This window comes from Megalopta genalis, chromosome 13, assembly GCF_051020955.1.
Source record: "Megalopta genalis isolate 19385.01 chromosome 13, iyMegGena1_principal, whole genome shotgun sequence".
Taxonomy (NCBI): Eukaryota; Metazoa; Arthropoda; class Insecta; order Hymenoptera; family Halictidae; genus Megalopta; species Megalopta genalis.
Genome location: NC_135025.1, coordinates 5,009,385 through 5,032,013, shown reverse-complemented (window position 1 = coordinate 5,032,013; position 22,629 = coordinate 5,009,385). Strand labels below are relative to the sequence as shown.

Below are 22,629 nucleotides of genomic sequence, written 5' to 3'. Positions count from 1 at the left end.
ACAATTCAATACAATTCAATACAATTCAATACAATTCAATACAATTCAACAAAATTGAATACAATTCAATACAATTCAATACAATTCAATACAATTCAATACAATTCAATACAATTCAATTCAATTCAATACAATTCAATACAATTCAATACAATTCAATTCAATTCAATACAATTCAATACAATTCAATACAATTCAATACAATTCAATACAGTGCAATACAATACGATGCAACGCGACCGGGAAACGGTGGAAAGCCGGGAAAAATTGGATTATTCATCCGTACAGCTAATATAATTACATGATACACGTGGGCGTTGCAAGCAGTATCGCGGGGACCGTCGCGCGGCGGCGCGTTCCGCGACGCGGCATTTAATTCGCGAGCGTAGAACGGCGATAAATCAGGAAGTTTTTTCCGGGGGCCCGAACCTTATCGGCCAGTTAAGGATCGATCTGCGGCGCATGTATATCAGCCGATATCGTACGCGATCTACGGGCGAAAGGAGTTGGGACCGCTTCGGCCGCCGCCGCGGCCTTTCCTGTCAGAGATGACAAATATCAGGCGCCTCTGTCTGGGCCTTATATGGGAAACCATCCGCGACGGTGGATGCCGTCTAATCGTCTTTCGGCGTTTCGTTGCTCGGATATCGTCGCGATCGAATCTCTCGCCTGCTCGATCTTCGCCGAACTCGATTCGACTCGAAACGCGGCCGAAACAAAAACGCACGTATTAGAGCTCTCGTCGGTCCCGCCGTATTCGAAAGCGGAATGATCGAACGCTTTAATGGGACTGCGTCGAAAAGAAATTGATCGTAGGATCGAGGGATTTCTGGTCCGGTCGTCCGAAGATGGAATAAACGGTTTCTTTTTTCCCCCGCGAGGCTCGCAATCGGACGCGGTTTCTTGCGAGGAAAGTACAGAAATCGTTGATTAGATCTCTCTTTCTCTCTCTCTCTCTCTCTCTCTCTCGCTCTCTCTCTCTTGCTCTCGGGTTCCACTTCTTTATAAATAGGAAACGGCCTGGCTAACTTCTAGACAACCAGAACGGACGAGGTTGTCCGGACCGGGATTAATTAAGCACAATTGTCGACATCTGCTTTCCTTGTCCCTTCTCGCGGCTGAATTAGAATTTACGGCGGCTCCATCGGGGTCTCTCGACTTGCCTAACGTGTCCCCCTTTTCTGCTTCCAAGAATCGCTTTCCTGGACAAAGATCATTTCTTTTTTTCTCTTCTTTTTTTTCTCTTTTACCAATTAACCGCGGACGGAACTCGTTTTGGCCATAATTGGGATCATACGTTCGTTCGTTGTCTCTCGGGCTCTTTGGAAATTGGCGACGAATGCCTGTCCTATTCGGTGGACCGACCCGGTTCGACGGTTTCCAGCGACTCTACGAATCCTCGACCCAATTGCAGCCATTAAAGCCTTAGGCCAGCCTGAGGGCTTGGGTCGTGCTGCAGATTTTCATGCGCCTCGTTCCCCGTCGCTTTTCTCGATCTCCAAATTTTCTTGGTCGCCTTTCGGGCTCCGGCTGCAGATTCTTCGGGCCTCGCGGCTCTTTTTCATAGAAAATCGGCGAAAAAAGGCACACATGGCAATGTTAGAATAAAAACGATGATTTAACATTTTTATTTCTAATTTTTCGCCACGATGCGAAGGCAATTCGGGGGCCACGTGACACGATTCGAAGGCAATTCGGAGGCCATAAGCTACGATTCGAAGGCAATTCAGAGACCACAAGCCACGATTCGAAGGAAATTCGGAGACCACAAGCCACGATTCAAAGGCAATTCGGAGGCCACGAGCTACGATTCGAAGGCAATTCGGAAGGCATGTGACACGATTCGAAGGCAATTCAGAGACCACAAGCCACGATTCGAAGGAAATTCGGAGACCACAAGCCACGATTCAAAGGCAATTCGGAGACCACAAGCCACGATTCTAAAGCAATTCGGAGGCCACGTGACACGATTCGAAGGCAATTCGCAGGCCACGAGCCACGATTCGAAGGCAATTCGGAGGCCACGTGACACGATTCGATGGCAATTCGCAGGCCACGTGCCACTATTATGCCGCATATACGTGCCACTTATGTCATTTTTACTACGAGGAACTATGTCATGTCGTAAATCATTGTATTCGTGACGACGAGCGCTGTTCCATTATGGAAAGCTGAAGGAATTCTTTTTTCACGCGGCAGACTCGCGCGTAACGTCATAACGCGTCACACGTTCGACGAATCACATAAGAAGCGCATTTTCTCATTATATCGATGATGATATTGCAATCGTGCACGAGCGAAACATTTCGTTCCACGTTCCGCGTGTAAACGCAACGAAAGAAGCGACTTAACAGATTCGTTACGTAACGATAATTACTTAAACGAAACCAGAAAAACACTTTCGTAGCGATGATCATTAATCACCGTACAAATCGTGCAGAGCTACTTTCTAACGCGATCGTTCCAGAGTAATTAGCTGCTCGTTTTCTTAATTTAAACGTTTTCTTAAAATTTATTCTACAGGGTGTTCCAGCGAAAACTATCAATCTCTCAAACACATCTCGACAATGATATGTTTTGCTATTCTACCATTTTTGGTAAAAAAATGTTGTATAGAAGAGTTACACTCGATTTCAAGGGGAAAATACAATTATCTTATTTATCTTTTGTCGTTTTATCATATGTATATTTGATCGTTTTATTAGGTTTATTCGCAGGATAGCTACTATGCTTCTTTAAATGGAAATCTATATTTTTATTTTATAGATTTTTAGTCTACGAGGAAAAGAAAAACTTTCGTGAGTTTATTTATATATTGGGAAATAAAATATATATATTTTACTATTCTAGTATATTATTCGGTATATTATCTAGTATATATATTTAGTATATTATTATATTATTATTATTATTGCCATATTATACTATTTTATTATATTTCAGTATATATTATAAATATAATATATACTATTTATATATTATATATATCAATGTATTTTATTATAATATGTACTGAAATATAATAAAACAGTATAATATGTAATTATATATATTTTATTATACTTCAGTACATATTATATTAAAATATATTACATAAAATATACATAAACTTATTAACGTTCGAAAAAGAAAGCTTTCCGCCGCGCAATCCCGTTTCTCCGCGTTGCTCTAGATCTTTCGCCGATGATCGACGGCGGCCTCGCGGCCGGCTCGCATGATCGACCGCGGCCGATTGTTTCCGCGAATAAGCGTTCCGCGCACGTCGCGACAGTAAAGAAGGAGCGGTAACAACAAATCCGGCGAGGTTACGAGAGCGACTCGTAATAAAGATACATCAACGTTCCGCGATCCGACCAGCGGCTGGCTATCTTTCCCGTCGATCTCGCCGTTTCGCGGGGAGAGCAATCTAAAACGCAGCGTCGTTCGCTTTCGTCGGTTTCGCGACCAGCGCCGACCGACGTTTCCGTTTTCCATATATTTGCATGTAAGAGGGCACAGGCCGCGTCCTTGGGACTGATCATTTCTTTTCGGAAGGCCGGACACGATTTTTGCTGGCGGCGGCGCGCAAGGTCGCGCGGGCCTAATCGGAGCGGCGCGCGCGCCGGCTCGCTATCGGGGCCCTTCGGACAGTTTATTGCGTTGTCTCCGCTCGTGGTACACGCGCGGTATCTGTTTGGCCGCGGAATTTATGGCCGAATGCGAAATTAGATACGCGTAGCCGTGTACACAGGCTACGGAGGTGCGCGGCGATACCGTTTGACAAATTGCTCGTTCCGATTATGGCCGGGCACGCGGGCATCGAGGACGACGGACGCTTTTGCTCATTCTGGATAGCAGCCGGAAAAATCGGGGTCGTTCGGCGTGGTTCAAGGTCGAGGACGACGGAGCGACAATGGCTTCCTCCGCGAACCGCGACGGATGCGAACAAATGCGGTCGGAGACTTCTTAGAACGGAGGACAAATTCGAACCCCCTTGGGAAACTTGCGCGAGGGAAACGGAATTTGGATGAAAGAGAGGAAAACGGGGGAGCGTTGGACATGGTTTGTGGCGCAGCTCGAGGACAGCTGTCTGTTCGGTTTAACCCCTGTGTCAATAACCGAAACTGTCGACGTTGGTTAAACGATGGATTGTCGGAGCGAGTCAATTCGACTCGTTTACGATTTTATTGCTATATATGTGGAGATGCTTCGATAATTTTTTTTTGAAACATTTGCTGGCTTTTGGTGGAATTATTATAACGTATGTTTTAAAATAATTATTCAAGTTTATGCATATAAACTTAAATAATTCAGTGTTAATTCGATATTTGTATATTATCTATATTATATATTTATGCTATCTACTAATATTTACGCTATGTATATAGTATACTAATTAATTAACATATTAATATATATTATTTAAGTTTTTCTCTTTCTCTCTATATATAAACTTAAATAATATATATTAATATATTAATTAATTAGTGTGCTATATACATATAGCGTAAATATTAGTATACGGTATAAATATATTAATATATATAAATATATATAACATCTATACATATATATTATACTAGTATATATTTTAGTATATTTATTAGAATATATATTAGTATACTGAATTAACATATTAATTTTTCCTATATATATATACAATTGGAAAAAAATTATTTAATTATACTAGTATATATTTTAGTATATTTATTAGAATATATATTACTATACTGAATTAACATATTAATTTTTCCCATATATATAATATTATTACATATCCCCAATACAATGAGAAAAAAATTAGTTAATTAAAGAAGCCTCGAAGAATTCCTCGACGCCTTCGAATCTGCGACAATGTCATGATAGAATCAGCGGCCATTCGGCAATCCTCGGGGGATCGGTGGATTCGCGATGAATATAACCTCGAAATGAAGTCTAGAGTCCCCTAAGCAGCCTAAGCCGCCGAAACAGAAGCGTCGAAGGTCCTCCGTAAAGGAGTCCCTGAAACTATGTAAATCCTCGCCTACGAGGATCCTGTTCCTACGGCCGATGTTCCTGCATCGGCGACGGCGCCCGCGTTTCTATTTCGATCCGTTGTTTTTCCAGCGCGCCCCCGGGGCTTCGCGGCTGTGAATATATTTAGCCCGGAACCATGAAAAAGGCCGGATGGAAGGACGGCGGACGCGTTTATTTTCGATCGGACTATCTTCTCTACGAGAAGAAAGAAAGCAGCCGGGGCATCGGTCGCATTCCTGGTCTAGACGAACCCGATAAATCTTCGCCGACGCGGCGGCGGTCCAGGGCGGTCCTCGGGCGGACCGAGGGGGCGGAAACGGGCCCTGCCACCAGACGCTTCTTTGACCGCGGAACCTTTGAGCGCCAGCTTCCCCTTTCGCTTTTCTTCTTCGTATTCTTCGTTTTATTTTTCTTTCTATTTCTTCGGTGACTCGTTCCTCTTCTTGTTACTTTACTCGTCCAAACAAATTTGTCGATGTCCGACGCGCCACGCTCGTCCGATACTTGTTGAGCGACCTCCTCCCCTACCCCCTCTTCGTTACAGGAAACGCAACCCCCCGCAACTGGATCGCGTTGTCTTCACCCTTCGCCACTCTCGCTCCGCGCGGATTTCTTTTTATACGGCGGATTTCGCACGCTTTATTTGCTTCCGCGAGCTTTTTCTTTTTTTAACGCGGTTTTCGCATCGATCGCGAGACTTCTCTCGGGCAAAAATAGAAGAACATTAATATTATATACAGAATAGAATAATAATAATTGAATAATATAATATAGTAATAATAATAATAGAATATATAATAATAATAATAATAGAATAATAGAATATAGTAATAATAATAATAGAATATAATAATAATAATAAAATTATAGAATATAGTAATAATAATAATAATAATAGAATTATAGAATATAATAATAATAATAAAATTATAGAATATAGTAATAATAATAATAATAATAGAATTATAGAATATAATAATAATAATAAAATTATAGAATATAGTAATAATAATAATAATAGAATTATAGAATATAGTAATAATAATAATAGAATAATAGAATATAATATTAATATTACATTTATTTATGTATTGCAATTTTTTTGAATTGCATTTGTATGTACATTGATCCGCAGAGAGAGCCACGGGGCATTTTGTTTTTATCGACATACATAACTCTTTCTGTTCGTGTCGACCTTTTATTCGCTACCGTAAACGGCACGTAGATCAGCGGCCGATTAATATTTCATTCGGTTTCTTGCACGGACGATTTTGTTTGTATGTACTCCGATATGTACTCCGTTTAATGGCCGTCGCGTGACGCAAATTCAGCGGTACAGGAAAAATATCCGAGTGCCGAGATGGAACGATAGCCACGCGTCCCGAGAAGAATTTTAACGAACACCGGAAGAGAGCGATTCGCTCGCAGACGTATTGCTCGATCTTCGATCTCTCGATCCTTGTTTATTGATCAATCTTCGTTATGCCTCTCGATAATTAAGATTAATCGCCGCGATCGACGGCGAGCCCCGTGTGGTACGCGTTGCAACTTCTTGCGACCGGATCCGGCCTCGGTTTAACGTAATACAGTAATGTCTCCCTTACTGACGCTCAGTTTGTCCACAAAGACGGACAATTTGGGAAAAGGAGATACGATTATTCGAGCCTTGCGGTTCAATTTTTATAGTTACGAAATTGTCGATAACTATAAAAACGAGCCGTTTAAATAAATCGTAAATAAATAATCGTCTCCTCTTCCCAAATTGTCCATTTTTGCGGACAATCTGAGCGTCAGTATGGGAGACATTACTGAAATTGAAACCGAATCTGTCGCATTCGCGACACTATTCCCCCGATACTCGCAAGTACGACGTGCATTCTCTGTTCCACAGAGTCAGCTCGTTCTTCGAACTTTGAAATCTCCGGCATCCTTTCTTTTCGCCGCGTTCGGAAAGCTTGCAAGCATTCGCCGATCCGTTTATCTCGGCTAATTTGAAATCGAAGGGAAAAGCGTATCGTTGCAACAGCGTCGTAATTCGTGATTCGCCGATCGCCTCGATAGCCGACAAAAGGACGGATCATCGTTTAATTTCGACGGATTTGCGACGCTTTTTTTTGTTCCACGTCGCGAGCAATGTAACCACACGGTGCCCACGGATATGTCGACGACGGCGGCTCGATTGTCGCCGCACGAGACTCCGTGTCGCAGCCCTTTGTGCGGCTTTTGAATCATTGAAACGCGACGGGGAACGGCTTCAAACAGCCGAGCGGACGGATTAGCCGATGAAAGTGCACTTCGTTCCCCCGGCGTGTCGGTCGCGGCAAACGAAAACGAGACACTTTGCGCCCTCGAATTTTCGGCGGGAATTTGCGCCGCGATTTACGAGAACGCAGCGCAATTTCGCGCGGCTTTCATCGATATCTCCAGAGATACGTGCGGCAATTACTCCCGGAAATGCCGAATTTTGGGTTGCTGTGAATTTCCATGTGCTAGTCCTACGCCTATGTAAATTATTGCTACGTCGAATTTAACCTTAGCATCGACGTAGCATTAAATTAATGCACGGTTGAACTTAAAGATATACATACGGCATATTCTCCGGGAAATGCCGAATTTCGGGTTGCTATGAATTTCCCTGCGATAGTCCTACGCCTATGTAAATTATTGCTACGCTGAGGGTCGATCACGTCGCACGATTGGCCGACTCTCTCGACCCTTAGCATCGGCGTAGCATTAAATTAGTGCACGGTTAAATTTACATCGGTTCTGCAACGACATGTAAATTCTCGCGTACAGGACATCTTTTCTTATCACTCAGTATTCTCGGATCTGCCGGTTTCGATTCCGACCTCGGAACATTTCTGAGAGAAAGTATTGTGTACATATTTGCAATGGGGAGGGGAGGGGGGACTTAGGAAACCGATACGCTTCGAAACAATGGACGATAGACGTTGGTCGGACGTCTCGTTGACGGATAGATAAACGATACTGAATTGTCTCGTAAACAAAGCCCGATCCAGCGGTGATCCAGGAGCGCATGGTTCTCTCATGGAAGTCGGATTTCCCAGCCGCGTGTATATCGGCTGTCGTGATAATCGACGTCGTCGTCGTCGTCGCGGGGCTATTAAGTAATTGAGAACACAATAGCGAGACTAAATAATCCATGGCTCAATTAATTGCTACATACATACTTAACGGAGATAGTGTATCGCGCGCGCGGCCTTGCCGGATTAGCGTATCGATATAACGGTGCCACGACGCTGGAAAACACGCGGCCTGCGCCTGTGTTGTTGTGGTGGTGGTGCTCGTGTCCGTGCGCTTATGGTCTACGACTATACCTACACGTATAACTATCGTCGTCGATACGCGGGTAATAGCGTTCGCGGAGACAATCTACGAGCGCGATAAATAAATTCCGATCGGGAACGAAGGCATTTGCAGAAACTTACGTTGCGAGACCGCTATCGACTATATGATTACTGTTATTCGGAGGATCGAGGCGTTACTCGCGAACCGTTTTCTATCTATGATCGATGACGACGTGACTAATCACCAGATGGTCGCAGTCGGCGCGACTCATCGCCGGTCATTTTGCAGCGAACCGGATTGAACTCGTTGCTCGAGCAGCAATCGAAAAGGAAAAATTCGATCGTTCGATGCGCGCCGACTTTTAGACAACTGTTGCGTTAAATGGTCGTCGGCTTTGTCCAGCGGTTCGCAACTTGCTTCGATTGCTCATCAAGATTCATGTTCCAAAATTATTATGCTAGCGGGAAACCAGGGATTCCTGAGGTGATTTGAAGTAACTTTTTCCTTTACGAAATTGCAATCCGAGGCTTCGTTTACGAGTTATTAATGAAAAACCGTGACAAATGAGAGATCGCGCGAGGCTGGCGCTCCGCCCTCGCGACCACTGCCGCTACGTCGGACGGCCGGCGCGACGCGGCATTGGCCGCGAGGGCGGAGCACCGACCGCCCTCACTGTACGATTGGTCCGCGTTTTTCGTTAATAACTCGCAAACGAAGCCTCGGAGGACATTTTTGTAAAGGAAAAAGTCTCTTCAAATCACCTCAGGAATCTCTTGTTTCCAGGGGTTAACAAAATAGCACGATTTTGCGGCTCGATCTTTTTTAAAGGTGTTGATCCCAATCCGTGTGGCTTATTTAGCAAGAAATTTGGTCTTAATCCTACACAAAAAAACGGTTAAATGCATCTCAAATATTTCTTCCTCGAATTTCCGAAGAACCGAGAGTTTTCTGCCCCAGAGAAACAGACGCATTTCGGGCCACGTTCAATTCGGAACGCGCTTTCTCCCGCGAGACTTTTCACCTAAATTTTCACGGCCGCGGAGGAAACGTTTCCACGCAACAATCGGCTCCTCTGTTTTTCCGTCTGCCGCCTCGGCTTTCCGTTCGCCGGTTCCTGGAAACCACGGTTTCCCGGCTCTCCCCTTTTTCCCAGACTAGGCTCGCCGGCGTAAAAACCGCTAGCCCACGGGCATTGTGCCGCGGTAATTACGCGAGTCGCATGCGTCTCCGTAGAACAAACGGACAACAAAGAGCGAAGCGTGTTCGGCTCGCGGCGTCTCGCGCTCCGTACGCCGCCATTATTCTCGCACGCGTTCTGCATGCGTACGAATCGACGGCAACGGGAACCGTCGCGGACGCTGTTGTTCGATCCGAATGAATCACGCGATAAACTCTTTTTACTTCCGGCACGGTGGGACAATATCTTGGGTAAACTAACGACGATCCTACGGATACGTTATCGGATTCGGGAACGGCACGGCGACGACACTAGAACGCTGCTTAATCGGGACGACGGCGTTGGATCTTCTTTTTCTCTTTTTTCTTTTTCCTCGTAGGAAATCTCTGGAAGAATCTTAGGAAATTCTCGCGAGAGAAAAAGAGCGCGAGAGACAGAGAGAGCGAAAAGGAGAGCGAGAGAGAGAGAGAGAGAGAAAAAGTGCAGAAGTTAGAGAGTGCGAGAGAGAAAGAGCGCGAGAGACAGAGCGCGAGAGACAGAGAGCGCGAGAGAGAAAGAACGCAAGAGACAGAGAGCGCGAGAGAAAGAGCGTGAGAGAGAAAGAACGCGAGAGACAGAGAGCGTGAGAGACAGAGCGCGAGAGACAGAGCGCGAGAGAGGAAGAGCGCGAGAGACAGAGAGCGCGCAAGAGAGAGAAAAAGCGCGAGAGAGAGGGGGAAAGAGAGACGAAGCTCGATGGCGAGAGAGGGGGGGGGGAGAGACTCGAAGCATCTCGGCGGAGTGGCAATCGAAATAAGCGGCGGAAAAAGCGGGGCGGGTCCGCATGAGAGTCACTGGGCGAAAAGAGGAAGAGAAGCGTGCAGAAGAGCGGAGAGAAGTGGCGCATATGGTAATACGCCGGGCAGATGAGAGTTTGACGGCAGGATGTCACATTATGTGGCCTCTGACCCCCTCGTGTCTCCGACTCCTTGACTACCGTGGGCAAACGGGCTTAATGAAAATGGCTGGTGCACATTCAACATCGTAAATTAGAGCGACTCCTCGCAGCTCTCGCGAAGGGGGAGAGAGAGAGAGAGAGAGGGCTCGGCGTCGTTAAGCCATGATGCCGCGGAGAAAAGCGTGTAACGCGATGCAGTTTGTTTTATTTGTCCCTAACGCCAGCCGGCTCGCGCGATCGTGTTTCCTGCGCGACCTCTTCCTGGGCCATCGTGGGAATCTTCCGGGCCGTCCGAGAGTGCCAGATGAGAGCACGATTTCCAGACCTCTTCGCTTGTCCCCCGGCTTTTGATATTAAAATCGATCGAATGAATCGATTGCGCGAATCATACGCGTCTGCGAGGGCTGACTTGGACACAGGCGAGGGCAAGATTCGAACAACGATTGTTCTAACATTTTAATTAACAGTAGGACTCCATACGCGAATAAAGTATTAATTAAAATATATAACTGTTCATTAAAAATTCACTGTTTACTACCGAGACAAGCTTGGCAAACTTTAAAATGTCTTTAAGTAATCGCAATTAAAAGTGTATGCATACTTCGTTATGCTAATTAATTATTTTCGAGATAAGTCGAGACAATGTATATCTCGTCCGGTTCTGTTTTTGTTCCATTCTTATATTCTATTTCTGAATTCTTCTATGACATTTCTCCAACCGCTATGATTAGACTGTGAATCTGCATATAAAATAAAAATATTCTGTCAATTAATACTCTTAATAACGTCGATAAATTGACAATCCTCGTGGCTATATTCCTCGAATAATTTTGCTGTCTTGCTTTTTGAAATCCCGGTACAGTAAATTCTCCCGGCTTGACAAAAAGACAAAAGTGGACAATTTCTCCCGGAAATGCCGAATTTCGGGGTGCTGTGAATTTCGGCGCGCTAGTCCTGCGCTTGTGCACGCGACGCGAATTGCTGGAAGACGACACAAAATGATCTGTTTGGGTGTCATGCGTAGGTATAGCAATTTCTCCCTAATTTGCGACTAGATTGCACAGGAAAATGGACAATTTAAGAAGATGAGATGCTTTGAAGTACCTTCCATCGACCGAATAAGTCTCGCATTTGGTCCGCTCGTTTCTGCAACGAATCCCCAAAATCCGCAAAATCCACCGTGTTTCGGCTCGAACGTGAACAGCGCGTGAAACAAAAAAATTCAGAGAACCTATCAACCGTATCCGCGTCGATCTTCTCGATCTTTAAACACTCGGCGATCGAAAAGCGACTCGATCCACCGGGCTCGATCGCGAAGGGCAGTCGCGAGCGTCCTCAGCCCGAAGCGCGGAGCGCCGATCGCAGGTGGTTCTTGTCCCGACGGGTTAATCGGGATTTCTCGGGGATAAAGAAGTCGTTATAAGCGTCTGTCACGCGGCTGCATCGGCGTTTAACGCGGCGCATCCGTCCCCGGGGCCGCAACAACCGTGGAGAATGCGTGTAACGCGGCGTGAAGAGGGCCGACAAGCGGCGCCGCGCTGTCTTGCAATTAGAGGGCCCGGTCTCTCGCGGCCTGTTAATTTCCACAGGAAATGGTAAAAAAACGGCCGGACACGAGCCCGCTGGAACTCGGAACGGCTGATTAATTCGTAATCATCGGGAGAAATCCGGTTGCTGCCGGCTGCGAGCGCTGCTTAAACGATCGTTGCAGCTCGTGCCGGCGAGAATCGCGCTCGCGTTTTTTACACGCGCGGATAAATTATTCAGGAAATTGGGTGAGCGCAGGTATTACCCCGATTATTCGAGCCTCGCGGCTCGTTTTTATAGACAGCGATTGTCAATAAGTATAAAAAGAGCGGGAGGAAGATTGCACGCTGTAAAATGTTAGCGTTTCGTTAATTTTATAAAATGTTGCATTTGCGGCGTCCGCGGTAATACGCAGGCTTTTACGCTATTTGCGACAATTTGCAGCGGATATTTGCGGATCGATTTGCAATTGTTGTTTCCTAGAATGCAACGCGTTCGTGTCGCCGCGTTTCTTTCGAACGCGACGATTAATAAGGGATGATTAAAGCGTCTCGGCGAGAAGTTGCGCGAGCCTCGAAGAGTTTTTTCAGAGCGATGTACGAATAACTTTTCGTACATTTTTCGAAGCGCGAAAGACCCGTCCATCGTTTTCTTTCTTTAAATTGCAAGCACGGATTCGTAATCGCAGGTCTCGCGGACATTTCGACACCATTTTTCGCGGCGATCGAGTCGTTTCTACGAGTTCCGGTGCACCGTGTTCGACTCGCCACCGCGTTTTCGAAGATTTCGAGAGCAAATTTCGGAGCACCGTGCTCCGGCGACGAAAGCACGAAAGCGCGAGAAAGTGCGACAATTATATAAATTAATAGTTCAATCGAAATCGCGGCGCGGCGCTTTCGCCCTCCGCGACTCGATTTCTACTCGCGGCAGCGACATTGATGAACAATTTACGTCCGATCGTCTGTAATAACGTAATTTTATGGATACCGAGGCGAGCATCGACGAAATGGGACGGGAATTAAGCATCGTGCTCGCGACGTGTTATAACGAACGGCTGCAAAATTGGAAACGAGGAAGAGCGAGAGAGCCAAGAAAGAGACAGACAGAGAAAGAGAGAAAGAGAGATAGTAAGAGAGAGAGAGAGACATCGTAGATGCTAGAACGGAATATAACTGTTCCTGAAATTAGCTTTCTCCTGGCTATTTACACGTGCCCGGCTCGTTCGTGGATTCTGCAAATCAGGTGATCGAAGACGCGTCGAAAGACGTCTGTTGCCGCGTGGCGGCTGAAACGTGCCGATCGGCTCGTAAACTTTATTGCCGGCACGACAGCTCTTCCGAAGGCATCGCCGACCCTGCGAGAAGATCAAGGAAATTGCCAGTCTCGCGGACAATTTTCAAGAATAAGCGAAACGGTCCTTCGATTTCAGAACACTCGAGGCGCGCACCGCCGCGGCGCCGCGAACGTCTTTAGAAATCAATCGCGGAGACACGAGCGGAAAAGTAAGTTGATTAAATGCTCGAGAAGCCTCGAGACACAGCGAGCGAACAGGTTATCGCCACTCGAGAACTGAAAGTAGACGGCTGGCTGGTTTTGTTTGCGATCTTCCCGCGGCTCGCTTTTTCGTCGATCTCGCGGCGAATGATCGTCGACCGTCGGGGCCAGACGACGCCTAATTTACACAAGGCTCCGCACGGGGAAATATTTCAGCCGGACAAACGAGCGAACACCAATTAACATGTCGCGAACCGTTAGCTTACCGTATACCAGCTTTTCATATGCAAACCGTGCGTCGAAGGTTTCGCCGCACGGCGACGTCCGCCGCGGAAAATCGACCGTCTTTTCAAATGCAAACGCGACGACGCGGCTGTGTTCGGTTAGTCGGACGACCTCGAAGAGTGCGGATGGAAATTCAGTTCGATTCTTTGGTCAGTGAATTAATTAACTGCTGCTCGACGACGCTATTCGACGATATATTACAGTTTTAAAGTACGATGCGATTTTTTAAAGGCAATTAGCGAGAGATCTGTCGTTTTGTAGTCGCGGTAATTAGGGTAAATAAATTCTGTATTAATTATATTATTATATATTATTGTATTATTATATTATTAGATTATTATATATTTATATATTATATTATTATATATATATTTTCTAAAGGCAATTAACGGCAGATTTGTCGTTCTGTAGTCGCAGCAATTAGGGTGAATAAATTCTATATTATTGTATTATTGTATTATTATATTATTATATTATTATATTATTATATTATTATATTATTATATTACTATATATTAATTATAAATACTATATTAATAATAAAATTATGCTAACACGCACTATAAAAACTAGTCGCGAGATTCTAATAATCGCATCTTGCATCTTCTCTTCCTAAATCGTCCATTTTTGTGCGCAATCTGAGCGTCAATTTTAAGGAGAATTTACTGTAATTCGATCGATTTTACGGCAGTGCACGGTTAAATTTACATCGATCTCGGAGGCAAATGTAATGTACGAATTACAGTAAATTCTCCTCAATCGACGCTCAGATTGCGCACAAAAATGGACAATTTAGGCAGAGAAGATGCGATTAGAACCTGGCGGCTCGGTATTCGGAAATTCGCCCCGAAGAAAACGATTCGTATGGACGAATCGACGAGGCAGAATTGAAATCGACGCTCGTGAAAATTTCCATCGGGCTGCCGCGGCGAGAGAAACCGTATTCCGAAATCGGAATAGGACATAACTGTTCCTCGAATTAATTTCCGGGCGGCCGATGGCTTCGAAGTATTTCAGAAATCGCGATGCTGTGGCGGCGGAGGCGGCTCGATCGATCGATGACCCATTTCGGGCCATTTGCCATGCTCGCGATCGAGCGAGGCGCCAAGGATCGAGACAACGGAGGCCTCGTTTTCGCGGGAAATGGATCGCTTCGGGGTCAAGAACGAGCTTCTCTCGTCGCGTCGTCTCGCGCGATTCGTTTCAATTCGACGTCCGACGGCTCCGTCAATTCAAGGACGACTCGACGGCTCTGTCAATTCGAGGACGTCTCGACGGCTCCGTCAATTCGAGGATGTTTCGACGGCTCCGTCAATTCGAGGATGTTTCAACGGCTCCGTCAATTCGAGGACATCTCGACGGCTCTGTCAATTCGAGGACGTCTCGACGGTTCCGTCAATTCGAGAATGTTGCGACGGCTCCGTCAATTCGAGGATGTCTCGACGGCTCCGTCAATTCGAGGACTTCTCGACGGCTCCGTCAATTCGAGAATGTTGCGACGGCTCCGTCAATTCGAGGACGTCTCGACGGCTCCGTCAATTCGAGGACTTCTCGACGGCTCCGTCAATTCGAGAATGTTGCGACGGCTCCGTCAATTCGAGAATGTTGCGACGGCTCCGTCAATTCGAGGACGTCTCGACGGCACCACGATCCCCGCGGATCGTTAATTGCGACTCCGCCGGATTATTCACACTTTCTCGGTGCCGCGAAAAAATCAATCGCGGAGCCATCGATTCCGGGACGGTTTAACTTTCCATGACATTTACTGAGCGATCGCGGCAAAAATCAGCCGGCGAATTCAAATAGAAACTATTGGAGCTGTCGCCTCGTCGGGTACTACCCGGATACCCGGCTTATCCACGAGTGTGCTCGGATGAACGAATATTTACCCGGGTGTCCCGGCTATCTCGTGTAACAGTCGGCTGCCGGGGCACTTATCGGGAGAATTCGACTGCTGAAGATGTTTTCGCTTGCCGAGACTCGGAGATGCGTTTCACAAATTAAGTTGAATAACAAGTGAAACGAATTCCGGTCCGTTAACGCTTTTACCGTCGTGCCAACTACGCGAGAACTTCGCGAAATTGATGTTAAATTAAATTGAATTTTCTCAATTGAAGTGAAATTAATATTGAAAAGTTAAAGTGTGTTGCATCGATTATACGTTTTATCGAATTTTACGTGTATGGCTTCAGTTGAAAATTCAATTTAATTTAACTTCAATATGTATATATTATATAAACGAGGGACAGTGATATATATTTGTAGAAATATTTCTAGAAATCTATTTTTGTATGCATTACCAGAAAATGTCAAGTAATAACTTATTGCTTATATATTACTATAAATGTTATTCTGTCCCTTAAAATTGGAATAAAATTCCAATCTCTCGTCATCAATATCTAATCATCCAAATAAATTTAAAAAAAACGATAAGCATCAATTTTCAAAATGATACGTCGAGTGATTAATTATCGACAAAAAAAGAAAATTCCCATTTACTGATAAAATAGCAACAGTTCTTCTAGCCAGTAACAACACCTTATCAGTGAGATATTCGGCTACTTGTCTGTCGCATGAGTGCTCTCATAGCTCTCTTACCCGTGAAAAGGTGCCAAGTTCCGAAACAATCACGAATCAAACTCGAAGCGTCGGAGAAAATTCGAAGATAAAAAGATCTAAAATTGGAGCTCGGTTTAAAATAGCAACAGCTCTTCTAGCCAATTATAACACCTTATCAGTGAGATATTCGGCTACTCGTCTGTCCCATGGGTGCTCTCATAGCTCTCTTACCCCTGAAAAGGTGCCAACTTCCGAAACAATCACGAAACAAACTCGAAGCGTCGGAGAAAATTCGAAGATAAAAAGATCTAAAATTGGAGCTCGGTTTAAAATAGCAACAGCTCTTCTAGCCAGGAGTAACACCTTATCAGTGAGATATTCGGCTACTCGTCTGTCCCATGAGTGCTCTCATAGCTCTCTTACCCGTGAAAAGGTGCCAACTTCCGAAACAATCACGAAACAAACTCGAAGCGTCGGAGAAAATTCGAAGATAGAAAGATCTAAAATTGGAGCTCGGTTTAAAATAGCAACAGCTCTTCTAGCCAATTATAACACCTTATCAGTGAGATATTCGGCTACTCGTCTGTCCCATGGGTGCTCTCATAGCTCTCTTACCCGTGAAAAGGTGCCATCTCCAGAAACAATCACGAATCGAACTCGAAGCGTCGGAGAAAACTCGAAGACAAAAAGATCCAAAATTTGAGCTCGGTTTTCGTTAAATCGTCGGTGAATCACACGGCACGGTTTGTTACGTTGCTCCGTGGTGGCATGGAGGTTTCAAAGGGTCTGTCGACGAGCGTGTGTGCCTCGTTTTCAGTGGTCCACGCACGTGTAGCCCATAAGGCGATGGTATGCGAGGTTCGAGAGCCGACTCCGGCTGCACTCGTAAAAATTCTATCTAACAGCATCCGGTCGGCCGGCGTCCCAGTCGGCTCGATACCACCCCGGGGATAATATAGAGATTAGGCGAACGTGTCAACGGCCTGGTTTGTTGTAACGAGCAGCCGGAGCAACCGTTTCGCCTTCGCCCTCGCAGCTGGAAATCCTGCCTATCGAATCGCGTAGGGAATCGAGTAGGCGACGGACGCCTCTTTTTGCCTCGACGCTCTTCTGGCCGAGACCCGTTTCGCGAATATCGCCGATACGGAATCGGCAGACCGTGAGACCCGGTGCACTCGTCTTTTCCGATGCACCGACAAGCCGTCGCTGGAACACCGTGTTTCCGCGGCGAACGATAATTCTCGGATCGATACGGCCGTCGGAGATTGTCGAACGCCGGGGACCCAATAATCTGCTTCCAGTGTACCTACGCGATTCTTGGTTGTGTCAGCCGGACGTACGTTCGATTATGTAAATGTTAGAGATTTCGAAAATATGCTCGATTATTGGACCAGTCATTTTGGAGATGGTGCGGGTCGATTTTTTATTGTTTCGAGAAAATGAAAGGTTAATAGTTAAGGGAAAAGTATAAATTAATTATGTCACGTCTGGCAATGTTTCTACTAATTTGTGGATGTGTAATTTGATTGCTTAAATTTTGTTCTGGGCGAATTTAAAATAATATATTTAAATAATATATATTTTATATTATTATATATATATATTATTTTTTATATATGTATATATATTATATTTATTTTTTTTATATTTATTATATTTATTTATATTTATTATAATATATATTTACAGGCTGTAAATAGACTTGCCCCATCTTCATAATTAGTCGACCGTGAAGATCATTTAATTTCAACTGTGAAAAATTAAATGTCGCTTGAAATATATTTCGTATTAATCCAATTTTGTTTATAAATAATAACAAGGAATAAAGTATTAGTAGAATTTCTTATGTTGAACGTTAATTATATTTATATATCGTTAAACTCAACATCAGATATCGCTATTATTTATTTATGCCTTTTAGGTGGCAGTGTTCCGAAATACCAAGTAATAAGATATAACAACTAATATAATAAATAAACATAATAAATAAGTAATAAAAGAAACACATATTAAGAAACATTAAGTAATTACTATAAACATTGGTAAGTTTCGTTCGTCAGAGAATCTTGCCGAATTGTCCATTTTCGTGTCCAAACCGAGCGCGAATTAGGGAGACATTGATGTTACGTTCATTGGAATAGAATTCCGAGCGGAGCCCGCATTCGTTTCTCGAGCTCGCAACGGTCGCCGACGGGAGTTACATTTACGTACTGTTACATTGGTTTCCCAGAAGGGTTCAGAGGTCCCGTTGTTGTAACGTCTTCGACGCCGCGCCGTGCTGTCGCGGCGTTGAAATTCATGGTAGCGTATCGGGACAGGAAATGAAAAATTACGGAACAATCGATCGGCGTCTGCGGGCTGACCTCTTTAACTATGTTATCAAGTCGCCCGGTCGGATTAACAGCGGCGGTGGCAGATACCCGTCGTGAATCTCACACACACACATACATACATACACACAGAGATACACACAGACACACATCGGTTGTCCATTCCGCTGTAAAACAGCGCTGCCGTGAACCGTCCATTATTCAATTATTAGTTATTACAGCGCGCTAAGGTTCATTTTTACGGGCTTTCTCTTCTAGTCGCCGCGGACTTTCTTTCTCGTCGGCGGCCTCGAAAACTCGCGGACTGCAAAATTAATTCAACCCCGTTAACATCGAAACTGTTTCGCTGGCGATTCTCTTTCTCGCCGCTGCTTTCGTAGATCTGCTCGACCCGTTGACGTAATATTTATAATAATTTCTTGATCATTTCTTAGATTCCTGATAGAAATACATTTAAATCGAATAATGAAGTTTGGATTAAATATTTAAAGTTAAATCAAATAATTGCATTTGAATTAGATAATTAAATTTAAATTAGTAGGAATAGGAAGATGGATAAATTGGGATATAATTGGGATAAATTGAAGTGTGTTAATCACAATGGGCAATATTTTGAGCATCGTCCACGTCTAAGATAAGTTAATTACTATCTCATTAAGTATTGGATTTTGGACTCATTATTATTATTATATTATTATCATAATTATATTATTATTATTATTATTATTATTATTATTATTATTATTATTATTATTATTATTATTATTATTATATTATCATTATTATTATTATATTATTATCATTATTATTATTATTATATTATTATCATCGTCATTTTGTTTAGAAATGGTAGATAATTTAAAAATCGATGGGGTCAAATTTAACCCCACGGGGGGTATGTTGGGGTAACGTAATGCAGCAGTTTCGAAAAGTTCCAAGACAGGTTCGAAGTTCGTAGAATCGACCGACGGGCTCGAAAAGTCTGAAGTTCCTTGCTCGAAGCGCGCGTGTCGGTGGTGCAGTGAAAGTGAGACGAGGAGGCAACAATAATCCACACACGCGACACTGACCTCGTAAGCGGCTGAATTAGCCGAGGAGAAAAAAATGTATATTAAATTTCGCAAGCTACCGGAGCCACCGTGCGGCCGTTATCTCCGATCTCCGATACTCGGTATCTTTTTCTTCTTCTCCTTCTTCTTCTTCTTCCCCGCTCGTCCTTTCTTTTCTTTCTTTTTTTATTATTCTTTCCTGCTATTTATAAAACCGCCGTGCCGGCGCGCAATTTCCGTCGTGAATGGGCGCCTCGAACGGCTCGCGACGACGAACGGCACCCGCGTCCGGTTGAAAACTGCGCGAGCCTTCTGTGGATGCGGTGGAAACCGCATGCGTCGATAAAAATCGTGTTCCGTTGTGCACACCGGGACTAGGGTTACTCATAGCGCGCTAATGGAAATCCAGAGATGTTGGACACTTTCCCGCTCGAACGCTGGGAACGCTGACAAGTAGGGGGGGCCGGGGGAGGGAGACATTATGATTTTTTTTTTGGTTGAGAAATCGTAAAAATTCACCGAGAAATAGTGCAGTCACTTTTTTTCGTTTCACAGTTATTTATCGTGTTGTGCGGAGATATTTATGCTATATATTTGTACTATTTATACTATTTATGCTATACTATTTTTACTATACTATTTATACTATTTTTACTATTTGTGCTATTTATACTATTTTTACTATTTATGCTATACTATTTATACTATTTTTACTATTTGTACTATTTAAAGTATTTATGTTATACTATTTATACTATACTAATTATACTATTTACACTATTTTTACTATTTGTGCTATTTATGCTATTTATGCTATTTATGCTGTACTATTTATACTATTTTTACTATTTGTACTATTTAAAGTACTTATGCTATACTATTTATACTATTTATGCTATACTATTCACACACACACACATACTATTTATACTATACTATTTATATTATATTTATTCTATACTATTTATACTATACTGTTCATGCTATTTATACTATACTATTCATACTATTTATACTATACTATACTATTCATACTATTTATACTATACTATACTATTCATACTATTTATACTATACTATTTATATTATACTCTTTATTCTATACTATTTATACTATTCTATGACTGACGTAAATTGTTATATTGAAAATTGTATATATTTATATACAATTATATATTTTAGTTATATATTTAAATTCTTATATAACAACGACAAGATCGCTTTCATTTAAACAGTCTATACGATTTTTATTACAATACACGCTTCAATGGGAAGATCCATATCCAATTTTCTAACAAACCTATTCCATGACACCAGTAATCGTAAAAGAACGAAATCAATTTAACCCGTCATTATGACCGCGTTCAGTAGATCCCGGTCGACGACCTCGATCATTAAACAACAAGCAAAACGAACAAATATAAACTAGAAACCCGAGTAGAAAAGGTTCGATTGTTTGATCAGGCTTGATCCCCATCTGGACGGATAACGGCTCTTTTTTTCGGCGTTACGTAGCGAATGAAAATATTTGCCAGGGTCGTCGAATAACGCGGGCACCGTGGATCGCGGGGCCCCGGGGGACGCAAGAATCGCCCCATTGATCGTATTCCCGTGTAAACAGCGCGTGCACACAAACGGCCGAGATAGGGTTGCCGCGGCGCGTGTAAGTCAGTCGCGGCTGCCAATAAATCAGGCCGGGCTTAATGGATCGAATAAAAAGGCAAACAACGTGATTCATATCGGGGACCGGACGATTCGGGCAGTGAATTAAAAATGAATAACCACGTCCATGAAAGCCTGCGCGAACGCGTTTTATAGCATCGGGGCCCAGGGGCGGGACCGCAGCCGTCGATCGCGCTGTTTTTCGGCGATAGCCTTGACAGAACCAAGCCGAATCGTTGTTTTCGGCGACGGATCGGCACCGGGCCCCTGTCGCGGGGCCCGGACGGGTCCGCAGAAACGTGCCGAGCGCCTTCGAATAGATTAGGAACGGGTTAAGGCGCCCCGTTAACCGCGCGCGGAAAATAACAGATCCAACGGCCGGTGTCAAACGAGCAGGCGCGCGGATCTCGGCGAGAGAAACCTGTTATTAGGCGCTGACGGAGCGGCGCGGCTCATTTACATCACTCTCGATATCCAATTATCACCGGCGCGGTTGCTCGAAAGGCCCGGCAGATAATAAAAAGCGCATCGACGGCCGCGGCGTCGTCGGTCGCGTCGGTCGCTCGCCGCGGCTCGCGCATTTATCGCAGCGGGCCCGGCAAGGCCCGGCGCAACGCTTATTATTAATGGAACAATTAGCGTCGCGGGTGTTAAGATGCTATCGGCGTCTGTTTGACTCTTTAATCAGCGCCGGCGTGCCAGCCGCGCTCGATCGTGCGCCGCGGCCGCGGAGAATGTCAGCCGGCCGACCCGAGATTCTTGTTAGAGATGTGTCCGAGGACGCTAATTACCCGATGGAAAATTCGAGCCGGCCGCTTTCTAAGACGCTCGAGCGTCTCTCGCGCCGGTTTTCACCGTTCGTTTGCTCAAAAGTCGCCGTCCTCCCCTCCCCAGCCCGCGATTTCGCGCGATTTTTATCGAGATTTTGGGCCGCATGCGCAAAAGGATAGCGAAATTAATTGAATTAAAATAGGAAATTCTGCAGCGCCCAGCTCTTTCGCCAAACGACTTTAATTTTTTTTTTAACGTTTAGAACAGTTTTCACGGGCTGAACAGTATGAAAATGAAGACAGTTTGATTCTGAAGATCAGAATTTCTTCAAGACCGCCATCTATGCGTTAAAATCTCGTTGGGGAAAGCGTATCGAAGCAGACGGAGCATATTTTGATTAAATAAACAGCTTCTGCAAAAAGATACGCAGTTCTATACAAGCTGTCCTAAAATTATGGTATTTCCGGAAAGCGAGGAGTTCCTGAGGTGATTTGAAGTAACTTTCTCCTTTACAAAAATGTTCTACGAAGCTTC

At 44.2% G+C, this 22,629-nt stretch overlaps 1 protein-coding gene across 2 annotated transcripts in view; it reads left to right on the top strand.

Moving 5' to 3' along the window:
- Window positions 1–22,629, top strand: part of LOC117224150 (GAS2-like protein pickled eggs) — a 112,288-nt gene that overhangs the window by 31,080 nt on the left and 58,579 nt on the right. The window lies entirely within an intron of this gene.